This window comes from Octopus sinensis, linkage group LG3, assembly GCF_006345805.1.
Source record: "Octopus sinensis linkage group LG3, ASM634580v1, whole genome shotgun sequence".
Classification (NCBI taxonomy): domain Eukaryota; kingdom Metazoa; phylum Mollusca; class Cephalopoda; order Octopoda; family Octopodidae; genus Octopus; species Octopus sinensis.
In genome coordinates this window covers 55038243-55050742 of record NC_042999.1, presented here as the reverse complement: position 1 = coordinate 55050742, position 12500 = coordinate 55038243, and the positions used below count along the sequence as shown (strand labels likewise).

At 37.7% G+C, this 12500-nt stretch overlaps 1 long non-coding RNA gene across 1 annotated transcript in view; it reads left to right on the top strand.

Annotated features, from left to right (window-relative positions):
- LOC118762452 overlaps nt 1–12500 on the top strand; it is a 35471-nt gene that overhangs the window by 210 nt on the left and 22761 nt on the right. The gene's annotated exons all lie outside the window — the stretch shown is intronic.

The following is a 12500-nucleotide window of genomic DNA, read 5'->3' as shown; positions in this document are numbered from 1 at the left end:
CCCCTAAATTGGATTTAAAATGTGTGACAGGTGGTAGGACTAATTATTGTAATCGTTTTTTTTTTCTTTTGATACTAAATGATTTCTACTGACACTAACCACAATGCATAAAATATCTGAAGAGATAGTTTTTTTATTTCTAAAAGAAAGACAAACCCATTTATTTGTTCTAAAAATGGTTTAAAGACAAAAATCAAAGACGCCGTTATTTATTGCTGATAAATTGTTCCATTGAAAAGTTTCATAGAAAATAAAGAATACGCACACCTGGTGGTTAGGGTTTTTGTTACACCGAAAACTGGTGGTGTGTGTATTCTTTACCTCCGCCAAAAACTGTCGTTCTTGGAAAGCTTCTGAGTGCAAAGGGTAGCTTTTGGGGTATAAAACAAACAAAAGACTTGGCGTTTAAGGGACAGCTGTGTACGAAAACGTTGCTTTTTGTCCGTTGTTTAAAGAAGTTTTAATAAATACCGTGTCAAATGGAATTTCTGTTACCAAATTAACTATATGAAATGTTTATTAGATATAATTCAGAAGTTTAAAAAAAATATCTTTAATTATTTTGGGATTTAGTGCGATAAAATGCAATATTAAAAGTATTTTTCAAGACAACCTTGATGTATAAAAAAATGAAATTTGCCATTGCTTCCTGTGACTTGATGTGAGACGTGTAGCGCATGAATATTTACCAATAACTTTGGTAGGTTTCGGCCAGTATAGGCCCAGGCCATGTTGCTATGTATACCAAGTTCGATTTTTGTAGTGGGCGGATAACACGAATATTTTTATTGGGCGACGAAATTAATCGAGTTAAGAGATATAGCTGTTATTTCTAGCACATGTAGAAGACAGAAGAAGAGGTAAATAATTTGAGCTCGAATGCTGCGATTTCATTGGTTAAAATTCTTAAAATTAAACTACGTTTAAGTTACGAATTACAATTTTGTTTACAATAATGTTTTCTTTTGACACATTCTACCAGTATACGAAGTTTCAAATTGTTTAGTTAACTAGGAAAATCTGGCCTTCGAAAAGAAAAGATCCCACGGGGGCCAAGTCTTGGATGGATTTTAACCGTAACATCGCCTAAAATTGATGCCAACATCATTTGTGCAATATTGATGGAATATTTCCCACGTAACACAAATGATGCAGCGCTCCCGGCGGCGTTGGAGAGGGAGGTGATTGAGTTTTTTTTTAGTCGACCCTAATAATCAGTGCATTATGATAACAGATGTACAGCTGCTGTTCATATTTATTAGTTGGGCGTGTATTTAAATATAATTATTTACGACACTGAATGATTGAAATCAATCAAAATTATCCTACGTATCCGCGGTTGAGTGGTTCCATGTACATATATGAATCATCTATTTACTTTGGTTAAGAAGTTAACTGAAAATTTCAAGCCAGACGAGGGGGAAAAAAACCCACGAGGGTGTACCGTAAATAAATTTAAAAGAAACCAAAAAAAAAAAAAAGTAAATGAAAAAGGCTCGTCAACGAATTCCCAAGGGAGATAAAAGAAAAACGAAAGAAATCCCCCAAAATGAAAATATGTTTCTTTATTAGCCACACAGAGCTGAACACAAATAACAACTTCAACAGAAAACACAAGCAATAGTGATGAAAGGTGGGGGATGTATACTTATGCATACATAGAAACATACACACACTGGCATAAGTACACACACACATATGCCTGGCTTTTTTCTGTTTCCGTCTACGAAATCCATTTACAAGGCTTTGGTCAGCTCGTGTTGATAGATAGATGGAAGCACTCCGTCGGTTACGACGACGAGGGTTCCGGTTGATCCGATCAACGGAACAGCCTGCTCGTGAAATTAACGTGTAAGTGGCTGAGCACTCCACAGACACGTGTACCCTTAACGTAGTTCTCGGGTATATTCAGCGTGACACAGAGAGTGACAAGGCCGGCCCCTTGAAATACAGGTACAACAGAAACAGGAAGTAAGAGTGAGAGAAAGTTGTGGTGAAAGAGTACAGCAGGGATCACCACCATCCCTGCCGGAGCCTCGTGGAACTTTAGGTGTTTTCGCTCAATAAACACTCACAACGCCCGGTCTGGGAATCGAAACCGCGATCCTACGACCGCTAGTCCGCTGTCCTAACCACTGGGCCATTGCGCCTCCTGATAGCTAGATAGACGTGTACCAAACAGACACACATCTCTTAATCTCTCCCTCTTTCTTTCTTCATTTCTCTCTCTCTCTCTCTCTGTACAGCTGGTCACTTCGTACCCAGAACAGTGGTCTTTGATCACCTAAGGCAATAAAAACTGGAGGCAAAATTCTTTCTGTACCAACAAATTAGGCGTGGGTACGCGCACACAACATTAAATGTCAGAAAAGCCACGAATGTTGTGTGCGCGTAATATATACATATGTATATCGATCAACTACATATGTGGGAAATTCTGTCTCTGGGTGTGCCTGTTTGTAAAGTTGTTAGCTAACTCCTCCTACATCGTTTTATTGACAGTCTCTCTGGCCAACCTCCGACAATTTCTCTGGCCAACATCCATCAGTCTCTCTGGCCAATCTCCGACAGTCTCTCTTTCCTCCAGCTGTCCGTTTTTTTTTTACTTTTTCACGATGGAAAATACACCTTTTGTGATAGTTAAAACAAAATTGCTTTTTTATATTAGAGTAATAAGGCTTTAAATAGAACATCTTTACCCCCGGGAATTACTGGGTACACCAGCTAGTATATATATAATATATATATATATATATATATATATATATATATATATATATATATATATATATCTCTTATTATAAAAGGCAGATTTTATCTGCCTCCCTTTGGAGTTATACAAATCTACAATATAGGATTTCTTCAATTACAATTTACCTAGCAGTTTTAAGAGTACAATGCATCGCGTCATGCCAGGTCCAGTTTTTAAAATTTAAACTCCAATTAAGCAAAATTTACAGAAAACTCACATTCTGGTGTGTGTGTCAAATGCTTTTCTTAGTCTGGTTTACACCACACGCAAACGCACACACACAGTGGGCAAGGAATAAAATGAAAGTAATTCACTTACTGTAGTGAGTGATTCTTTCACTCTGCTTCCCACTTCCTATTTACACACATTGAAAAAACTTTTATTTTTTTACATAAGTAATGAGAGCGAAAGAGACTAAGAGAAAGCGATTGTATGACGAGGGAAGTTCCTTTCAAGTTACCGTGCATGGGACTCATTGATGTACATGTGTGTGTGTGTGTTTGATGGAGTGTGGGAGACAGACAGTATGTTGTGTAAGTGAAGTGCTTCTGTTAGTGTGTGTGAAGAGACAGAGAGAGTAATGTGTGAAAGAGAGAGATAACTGAAATTTTTTACTCGGTTTATGTGTATATGTATGTATGCATGTATGTGTGTGTGTGTGTGTGTGTATGTATGTGTGTGTGTATGTATGTGTGTGTGTATGTATGTATTTATATATAAAAGAAAGGTTGTGTGTCTGTCTACTCCGATTTAGATTCCTAACTACTCCCACATTTTGCGATGCAGTTTAACCAAAACCGGGTATCTTATAGTCGTGATTCATATCGAGCCCTTCTGGGTATTAGCGCGCGTCTACGATGAGTCTATGATTTTACAAATAATTTACCATCATTTTTTTCCATTTTAATGCATATTTTTAAAAATAAACGGAAGTAACTCTCAAACTTCACACCAATATGCGTGCTCATATGCGACGTAATATCACATCACCAGCATTTCCTCACACTCTCCTTGCACTTGGCGAAGGCAAAATACCAGGGGATGAAAATGTTAATATTGCCATCGATTCCATTTGTACCATTGTTAAGACGCCTTCTGATCTCAGAGATGCAGTGTTCCCAGATTTACAAGCTAATTATCAGAATATGGATTGGATTGGCAAAAAGGCTATACTGGCCCCGAGGAATAAAACTGTTCACCATATTAATGATGAAATGCTAAAACTCATTCCTGGGGAAGTCGATGTATATCAGTCTATCGATACAACTCCTGACCCAGAGGACGTCATCAACTATCCAATAGAGGTACTCAATTCCTTTGAGCACCCCGGACTACCACCACACTTTCTCAAACTTAAAGTTAGTGCCCCTATAATGCTCATCAGAAATTTGGTTCCCCCAAAACAATGCAATGGCACACGTTTGGCGTTAAGTCCTTATCTCCCACCGTAAGCTTATTTCAATATTTGCCTGAATAATCATCATAATTCAGTGCAATCATTAACAGTACTTTCAAGCAATTCAGCCCCGAGCAACGCCGGGCAATTCTGCTAGTCTCTTATTATAAAAGGCAGATTTTATCTGCCTCCCTTTGGGAGTTATACAAATCTACAATATAGGATTTCTTCAATTACAATTTACCTAGCAATTTTAAGAGTACAATGCATCGCGTCATGCCAGGTCCAGTTTTTAAAATTTAAACTCCAATTAAGCAAAATTTACAGAAAACTCACATTCTGGTGTGTGTGTCAAATGCTTTTCTTAGTCTGGTTTACAGCACACGCAAACGCACACACACACTGTGTAACGAATAAAATGAAACTAGATGTAATATTTGTTACTGTCCATGAACGCTGATAGATACATGAGTAAAATGTATGGAAGCTAACAAATAAGAGTGAGTGAAAACGTTCTTGGAAGAGAGTAAATTTGAAGCTTGAGAACAATCAGATACATTTGCAACACATCTGTTGAAAATATTGTTGTTCACACCATACATATACATATATACATACAGACAGACAGACAGATAGACACACACACACACAACACACACACATGATCCAGCATGGCCACAACCTCAAGGCTGAAACATATAAATAATAACAGAATATAAATGTGTGCATGTGTGTGAGAGAGAGAGAGAGTGTGTGTGTATATGTATGTATGTATGTATGTATGTATGTATATATATATAATAATGCGGTTTTTTCAACAGCTTGAACTAAAAGTCAGAGGGGAATGGGATAAACTACTTATATTAACTTGCTATAAAAGCAGGTAGTAATTTTATCTTGTCCTTATTCATAGTGCAAGTTTTGAAGAGTGCATTTCGATTTTAACAGCTATTTTTTTCAAAGCTATGTTGGAAGTAACAAAGGAGCATATTTGGCATATTTTGCTTTATGAGTTCAATAAAGACAACAACGCAACGGAAAGTACAAGAAATATTAATGCAGTATATGGGGATTGGACAATAAGCGTAAGGCAGTGTCAATGGTGGTTCCAGAAATTCCGAGCCATAAACTACAGCCTAGAAGAGGAGCCTCATCCTGAAAGATCTGTAGAACTCGACAAGGACATCCTGAAAACCCTGGTGGAACAAAATCTCATCGTAACTGTTCAGGAACTAGCAGAGAAGCTTGGATTTGGTCATTCAACCATTCATTGAGACCTGTGTGCTATCGGAAAAGTCAGCAAATTGGGTCAATGGGTTCCTCACGAACTTTCCGAGTCTAATTGCATGCAGAGAGTGAATGTATGCTTTTCTTTGCTGTCACATCTCACCACTACTGCGCTATGTATATCTATATATATAAACTGTAGTTGTGTGAGTGTCTGTCCCCTTCGATTTAGATTCCTAACTACTCCCACATTTTGCGGTGCAGTTTAACCAAATTCGGGTAGCTTATAGTCGTGATTCATATCGAGCCCGTCTGAGTATTATTTTTTATTCCATTTTAATGCATAATTTTTCGTGTGTCGATGGCGGTGAAGTTGGCGTCCACGCTCACACCTGCACCTGTGGGGAAGGGAGTGTAAGGAAATCAACGTCGTAAGGAAATCAACGTCGTAATGCGTTGTCAAGGAGACCAGCGTTCTTTTAGAACAACGACTTCATGGCTTGAAGACACCAAAAGAGAAATGGCTAAGAAAGCGTCTACATGAGTCTACGATTTAAAAAAAAATTTACCATCGTTTTTTTTTCCATTTTAATGCATTTTTTCGCTATTATATAAGGGAAGTAACTCTCTAAAAATGTCTACGATGAGTCAACGATTTAAAAAAAAATTTACCATCATATTTTTTTCCATTTTTAATGCATTTTTTGCTATTTTTTGGCTATAACTCTCTAAAAATGCTTATATAGTTATTTCCCTTACAAACCCGAGCAACGCCGGGCGATACTGCTAGTCTTATTATAAAAGGCAGATTTTATCTCCCTCCCTTTGGGAGTTATACAAATCTACAATATAGGATTTCTTCAATTACAATTTACCTAGCATTCTTAAGAGTACAACGCATCGCGTCATGCCAGGTCCAGTTTTTAAAATTTAAACTCCAATTAAGCAAAATTTACAGAAAACTCACATTCTGGTGTGTGTGTCAAATGCTTTTCTTAGTCTGGTTTACACCACACGCAAACGCACACACACAGTGGGCAAGGAATAAAATGAAAGTAAATAGAGACAGAGTGATTTGAGGAAGACTAAAGTGAAAGTATTCTGTCTATGACGCTGATAGATACATGAGTAAAATGTATGGGAAGTTAAGAGTGAGTGAAAATGTTCTTGGAAGAGAGTAATTAGTAATAAAGTAAACATACACTCATACATACATACATACATACATACATACATACATACATACATACATACACACACACACACACACACACACACACATACACACACACATACATACACACACATACATACATACACACATACATACATACATATACATACATACATACACACACACACATACACACACACACACACAGTATTGAAGCTTGAGAACAATCAGATACATTTGCAACACATCTGTTGAAAATATTATTGTTCACACACATACATATACATATATACATACAGACAGACAGACAGATAGACACACACACACACACACACACACACATGATCCAGCATGGCCACAACCTCAAGGCTGAAACATATAAAAGAATAACAGAATATAAATGTGTGCAAAGTACAAGAAATATTAATGCAGTATATGGGGATTGGACAATAAGCGTAAGGCAGTGTCAATGGTGGTTCCAGAAATCCTGAGCCATAAACTACAGCCTAGAAGATGAGCCTCATCCTGAAAGATCTGTAGAGCTCGACAAGGACATTCTGAAAACCCTGGTGGAACAAAATATCATCGTAACTGTTGAGGAACTAGCAGAGAAGCTTGGATTTGATCATTCAACCATTCATTGACACCTGTGTGCTATCGGAAAAGTCAGCAAATTGGGTCAATGGGTTCCTCACGAACTTTCCGAGTCTAATTGCATGCAGAGAGTGAATGTATGCTTTTCTTTGCTGTCATATCTCACCACTACTGCGCTATGTATATCTATATATATAAAACTGTAGTTGTGTGAGTGTCTGTCCCCTTCGATTTAGATTCCTAACTACTCCCACATTTTGCGGTACAGTTTAACCAAATTCGGGTAGCTTATAGTCGTGATTCATATCGAGCCCGTCTGAATATTAGCGCGCGTCTACGATGAGTCTACGATTTTAAAAATAATTTAACATCATTTTTTATTCCATTTTAATGCATAATTTTTCGTGTGTCGATGGCGGCGGAGTTGGCGTCCACGCTCACACCTGCACCTGTGGGGAAGGGAGTGTAAGGAAATCAACGTCGTAATGCGTTGTCAAGGAGACCAGTGTTCTTTTAGAACAACGACTTCATGGCTTGAAGACACCAAAAGAGAAATGGCTAAGAAAGCGTCTACATGAGTCTACGATTTAAAAAAAAATTTACCATCGTTTTTTTTCCATTTTAATGCATTTTTTTCGCTATTATATAAGGGAAGTAACTCTCTAAAAATGTCTACGATGAGTCAACGATTTAAAAAAAAATTTACCATCATATTTTTTCCATTTTTAATGCATTTTTTGCTACTTTTTGGCTATAACTCTCTAAAAATGCTTATATAGTTATTTCCCTTACAAACCCGAGCAACGCCGGGCGATACTGCTAGTATATATATATATATATATATATATATGGATAGTACAGATATTGTTTGCTTACTGTCATCAAGCATCTCAATTCTTCAGTTGTAACTAGTTCACGATTGAGTTTTTTTATTTGGCAAAGTACTATTTTTTCCTTGAATTTTTGATTTCAGAGAAGAGTAAATTCTTCATATTTTGCATCTTTATAGTTTGATTTGTAGAATTGTCTATCCAGTGGAAATATTGCAACAGCTGACAGTGAAATATAGAATTTAAAAAAAAGGCTTTTTCAACTATTCTTTTCGATTGTTTTCAGTCGTGTTTGTTTGTCTGTGGACAAAATATCTCAAGAACTGCTGGATGGATTCAAATGAAACTTTCAGGGATGTTGGCTTCATGACTGGCATGAACTGATTAGATTTGGGGATCGATCCGGTACCGCACAAGGATTCTGGATTATTTTTCTATATTTTTACTTAATTTTTGGAAGCAGTTGGGTTCATTTTTAGTATTCTCGTTTGTCTTACCACACAGCCATGGCTATACCTAAAATTTTCAGTTCTTATTCTGTGACAAAATACTACATCCATACATGACGCACATTTAACAGTTGTACATATTGTATATTAAAAATGTTACATCATCACCTGGTGAAGCTTGCTCAGACACTTTTAACCTGCACATACCATCCATTTTAGTGCTGCCTTAGTCGAGGGAAGTCTTTGGGGGGAGGCATCCAGTGTCTGGTGGGTGGATCAATGTATGCTGTTTCTGGATATTGTAGTGATGAAAAAAAAAAGTATTAGCTGAACACTGGGGTCGTTATAATCGAATAGCCCCCTTCCCCGAAATTGCTGCCCTTGTGCCAAGATTTAAAATCACGGTCACTAAGAATATTAATAATCCTTTCTACAATAAACACTAGGCCCATAGTGGAGAAGGGAGACGTTGACCGTGACTTGTACTTAATTTCAATGGCAAAGTTGACTTAGGCGGAATTTGAACTCAGAACGTAAAAATAGGCGAAATACCGCTAAGCAATTATTTTTGTTGTACTAATGATCCTGCCAGCTCGCTGCTTTGCCTAGAATATTAATAATGGTTTGTAGTTAAGACATAAGATCAATATTTTTGTTGGCTGGGAGTTAGTTTGTGGAGAGGGGAATGACTTGTAGATTTATAGCTGCAAAGAATACTCAGTAAGCAGTCCTAAACATAATCGCAGGCTACTCTTTGGCAAGGCATAGCAACCATCAGGCACGCTCTCAGGGTCACAGTGAAATCTTAAAGCCCTGAAAAGAACAGAAATACCAAGATCATTGGAGAGCAGGATAGTCATAAGGAATGGAATGCAAAGCATATAAGGCGGCGAGCTGGCAGAATTGTTAGCACGCCGGGCGAAATGCTTAGCGGCATTTTGTCTGCCATTACGTTGTGGGTTCAAATTCCGCCGAGGTTGACTTTGCTTTTCATCCTTTCGGGGTCGATAAATTAAGCACCAGTTATGCACTGGGGCTGATATAATCGACTTAATCCGTTTGTCTGTCCTTGTTTGTCCTCTCTGTGTTTAGCCCCTTGTGGGTAATAAAGAAATAGGTATTTTGTCTTTGTAGTTCTTCCCACTTTGCAAAACAAATTACACTTTTATAGATCTTGGTAGGGAACCCATCAGTTTGACTGGCACTGAAATTGTCTAAAAAAGCTGCAACTATTGACAAGAAATGAGCAATTGAAAGACATTCCAAAAATGTTTAATGTTATCTGGTCTGCCCTTTCTTTTATTCTTCAACTTGTTTCAGTTATTTGACTGCGGCCATGCTGGAGCACTGCCCTTTAGTCAAGCAAATCAACCCCAGGACTTTTTCTTCGTAAGCCTAGTACTTATTCTATTGGTCCCTTTTGCCGAACCGCTGATTTATGGGGATGCAAACACACCACCATCGGTTGTCAAGCAATAATGCGTGAACAAATACAGGCACACACACACATATACATATATGATGGGCTTCTTTCAGTTTCCATCTACCAAATCCACTCACAAGGCTTAATTTCATGAGCAAGCTGTTCTGTTGATTGGTTCGACTGGGACCCTTCATCCTCATAACTGATGGTATGCAAGTGGGAATCATTGTCAGAGCATCAAAGAAAATGCCTTGTGGTATTTAGTACCAGCTCTTTACATCTTGAATTTAAAGAGGGGTCAAGTTTGCTTCTCGTCTTTTTTTTTTGGAGGGGGTCAATAAACTGAAGTCCCACTCAATTGAATAACCCCATCCACCTGACCCCTAAATCTCTCGTCTTTTGTCTGTCTGTGTAATAGAGTTACAGGTGCAGGCATTGCTCTGTGGTAAGAAGCTTGTTTCCCAACCACATGGTCCCAGGTTCAGTCCCACTGTGTGGCACTTTGGGCAAGTGTCTTCTACTATAACATTAGTCTGACCAAAGTCTTGTGAGTGGATTTGGCCGATGGAAACTGAAAGAAGTCTTTGTCTCTGTGTTTGTCATCCACTACTGCTTAACAACTGGTGTTAGCGTGTTTACACCCCCATGACTTAGCAGTTTGGCAAAAGAGACAAATAGAAGTACTGGATTAAAAAAAAAGTCCTGGGATTGATTACTTTACTCTTTTACTTGTTTCAGTCATGTGACTGTGGCCATGCTGAAGCACCGCCTTTAGTCGATCAAATCGACCCCAGGATTTATTCTTTGTAAGCCTAGTACTTATTTTATCGGTCTCTTTTTTTGCTGAACCGCTCAGTTATGGAGACGTAAACACACCAGCATCGGTTGTCAAGCGATGTTGGGGGGACAAACACAGACACACAAACACGCACATACATATATATATATATATATATATATATACATATATACGACGGGCTTCTTTCAGTTTCCGTCTACCAAATCCACTTACAGGGCTTTGGTCAGCCCGAGGCTATAGTAGAAGACACTTGCCCAAGGTGCCACGCAGTGGGAATGAACCCAGAACCATGTGGTTCCTAAGCAAGCTACTAACCACACAGCCACTCCTACTTGACAATAATTTTTTCAAGGTGGTGCCCCAGAATAGTCACAGTCTAATGGCTGAAATGAGTAAAAGATAGAAAATATAGGATAATTATGATTAAACCATCCTGTCAATGGCTGTACAAGAGAGCCTCTATGTGGTTGGTCAACCCGCTAGAAATAGCAGTCCTTCTATGAAAATGGACACACCGGACAATGTAGTTTCTAGATATACAAAAGTATGGGTTAGTTGTGGCTGGAATGAGTGTGTCTGTAAGTTCTGCTCAATCATTATTAATGATTAAGTAAAAATATAGTCATACAAGAACGACTTAACTGGAGAAACACACTCCCCCCTCTCTATATGTATATGTGTATATATACCCACTACATAGATAGTTCTGTCTGTATGTCTCCCTCTTTAGTCAGGCAGATATGAAACATAATTAAGAAAACGGACTGACCCATTAACCCCCTCCTCCCCCTAATGACCATTCCTTGTATTTACTTTTTGATTCACTGATTCACTCTAGACAATCTCTTTGTCTCTTCCATCCAACAACAACAACAACAACAGTCAATGCTGCATGTTGTGACAAGAGTTTAATCAGCCATCAGAGATTAATTAAATAAGACGGTGGTGGATTAGAAAAGAAGACAAACCAAAAGGTAAAAAAAAAAAAAAACCAGAAGATTTATGATAATCTTTGGTTCACAAATAAAACTAATTCTGTTTTTTTTTTTGATTAAATTTGATTGATTGGTGGAACCATCAAAGCACCAATCTAAATGTCTTGTAGTATTAGTTCTGACTTTTTAATGTTCTGAATTGAAAACCAGCTCAGTTCAGTTCTGCTGTTCTTCCTCTGAGATCAATGAAATAAGTTGCCAATCAAGTACTGGAGTTGTTATTGATGTCGCTGTCTCCCCATTCTTTGATCGTTATAAATGATCAATTTACTTAATCATCTATATTTCTTCAAATGCTTACTCACAGACGGTTCCCTCATTCTCAGTCCAATTACAGAAGTAAATGGCGGTGCCCCAGCATGGCCACAGCTCGTGAGCTGAAACTAGATAAAATAAAAATAAATAAAGTAACTACATTTTGCATTCATTCATCTCTACATTATTTACATTTGATGGATATTTGTCCTCATCTTGTTTGTTGTTAACACAACATTTCGGCTGATATACCTTCCAGCCTTCATCAGGTGTCTTGGGGAAATTTCGAACCTGGGTTCTCATTCCTAAGGTATTTTTCGATGTTATTATTATTATTATTATTATTATTATTGACAGGTATATGACATAGTGGTTAAGAGCGCGGACTACTAACCCCAAGATTCCAAGTTTGATTCCAGGCAGTGACCTGAATAATAATAATAATAATAATAATAATAATAATGATATCTAAAATACTATAGGAATGAGAAGCTAAGTTCGAAATTTCCCCAAGACCCCTGATGAAGGCTGAAGGGTATATCAGCCGAAATGTATTAACAAACAAGATGAGGACAAATATCCATCAAATGTAAATAATGTACATAA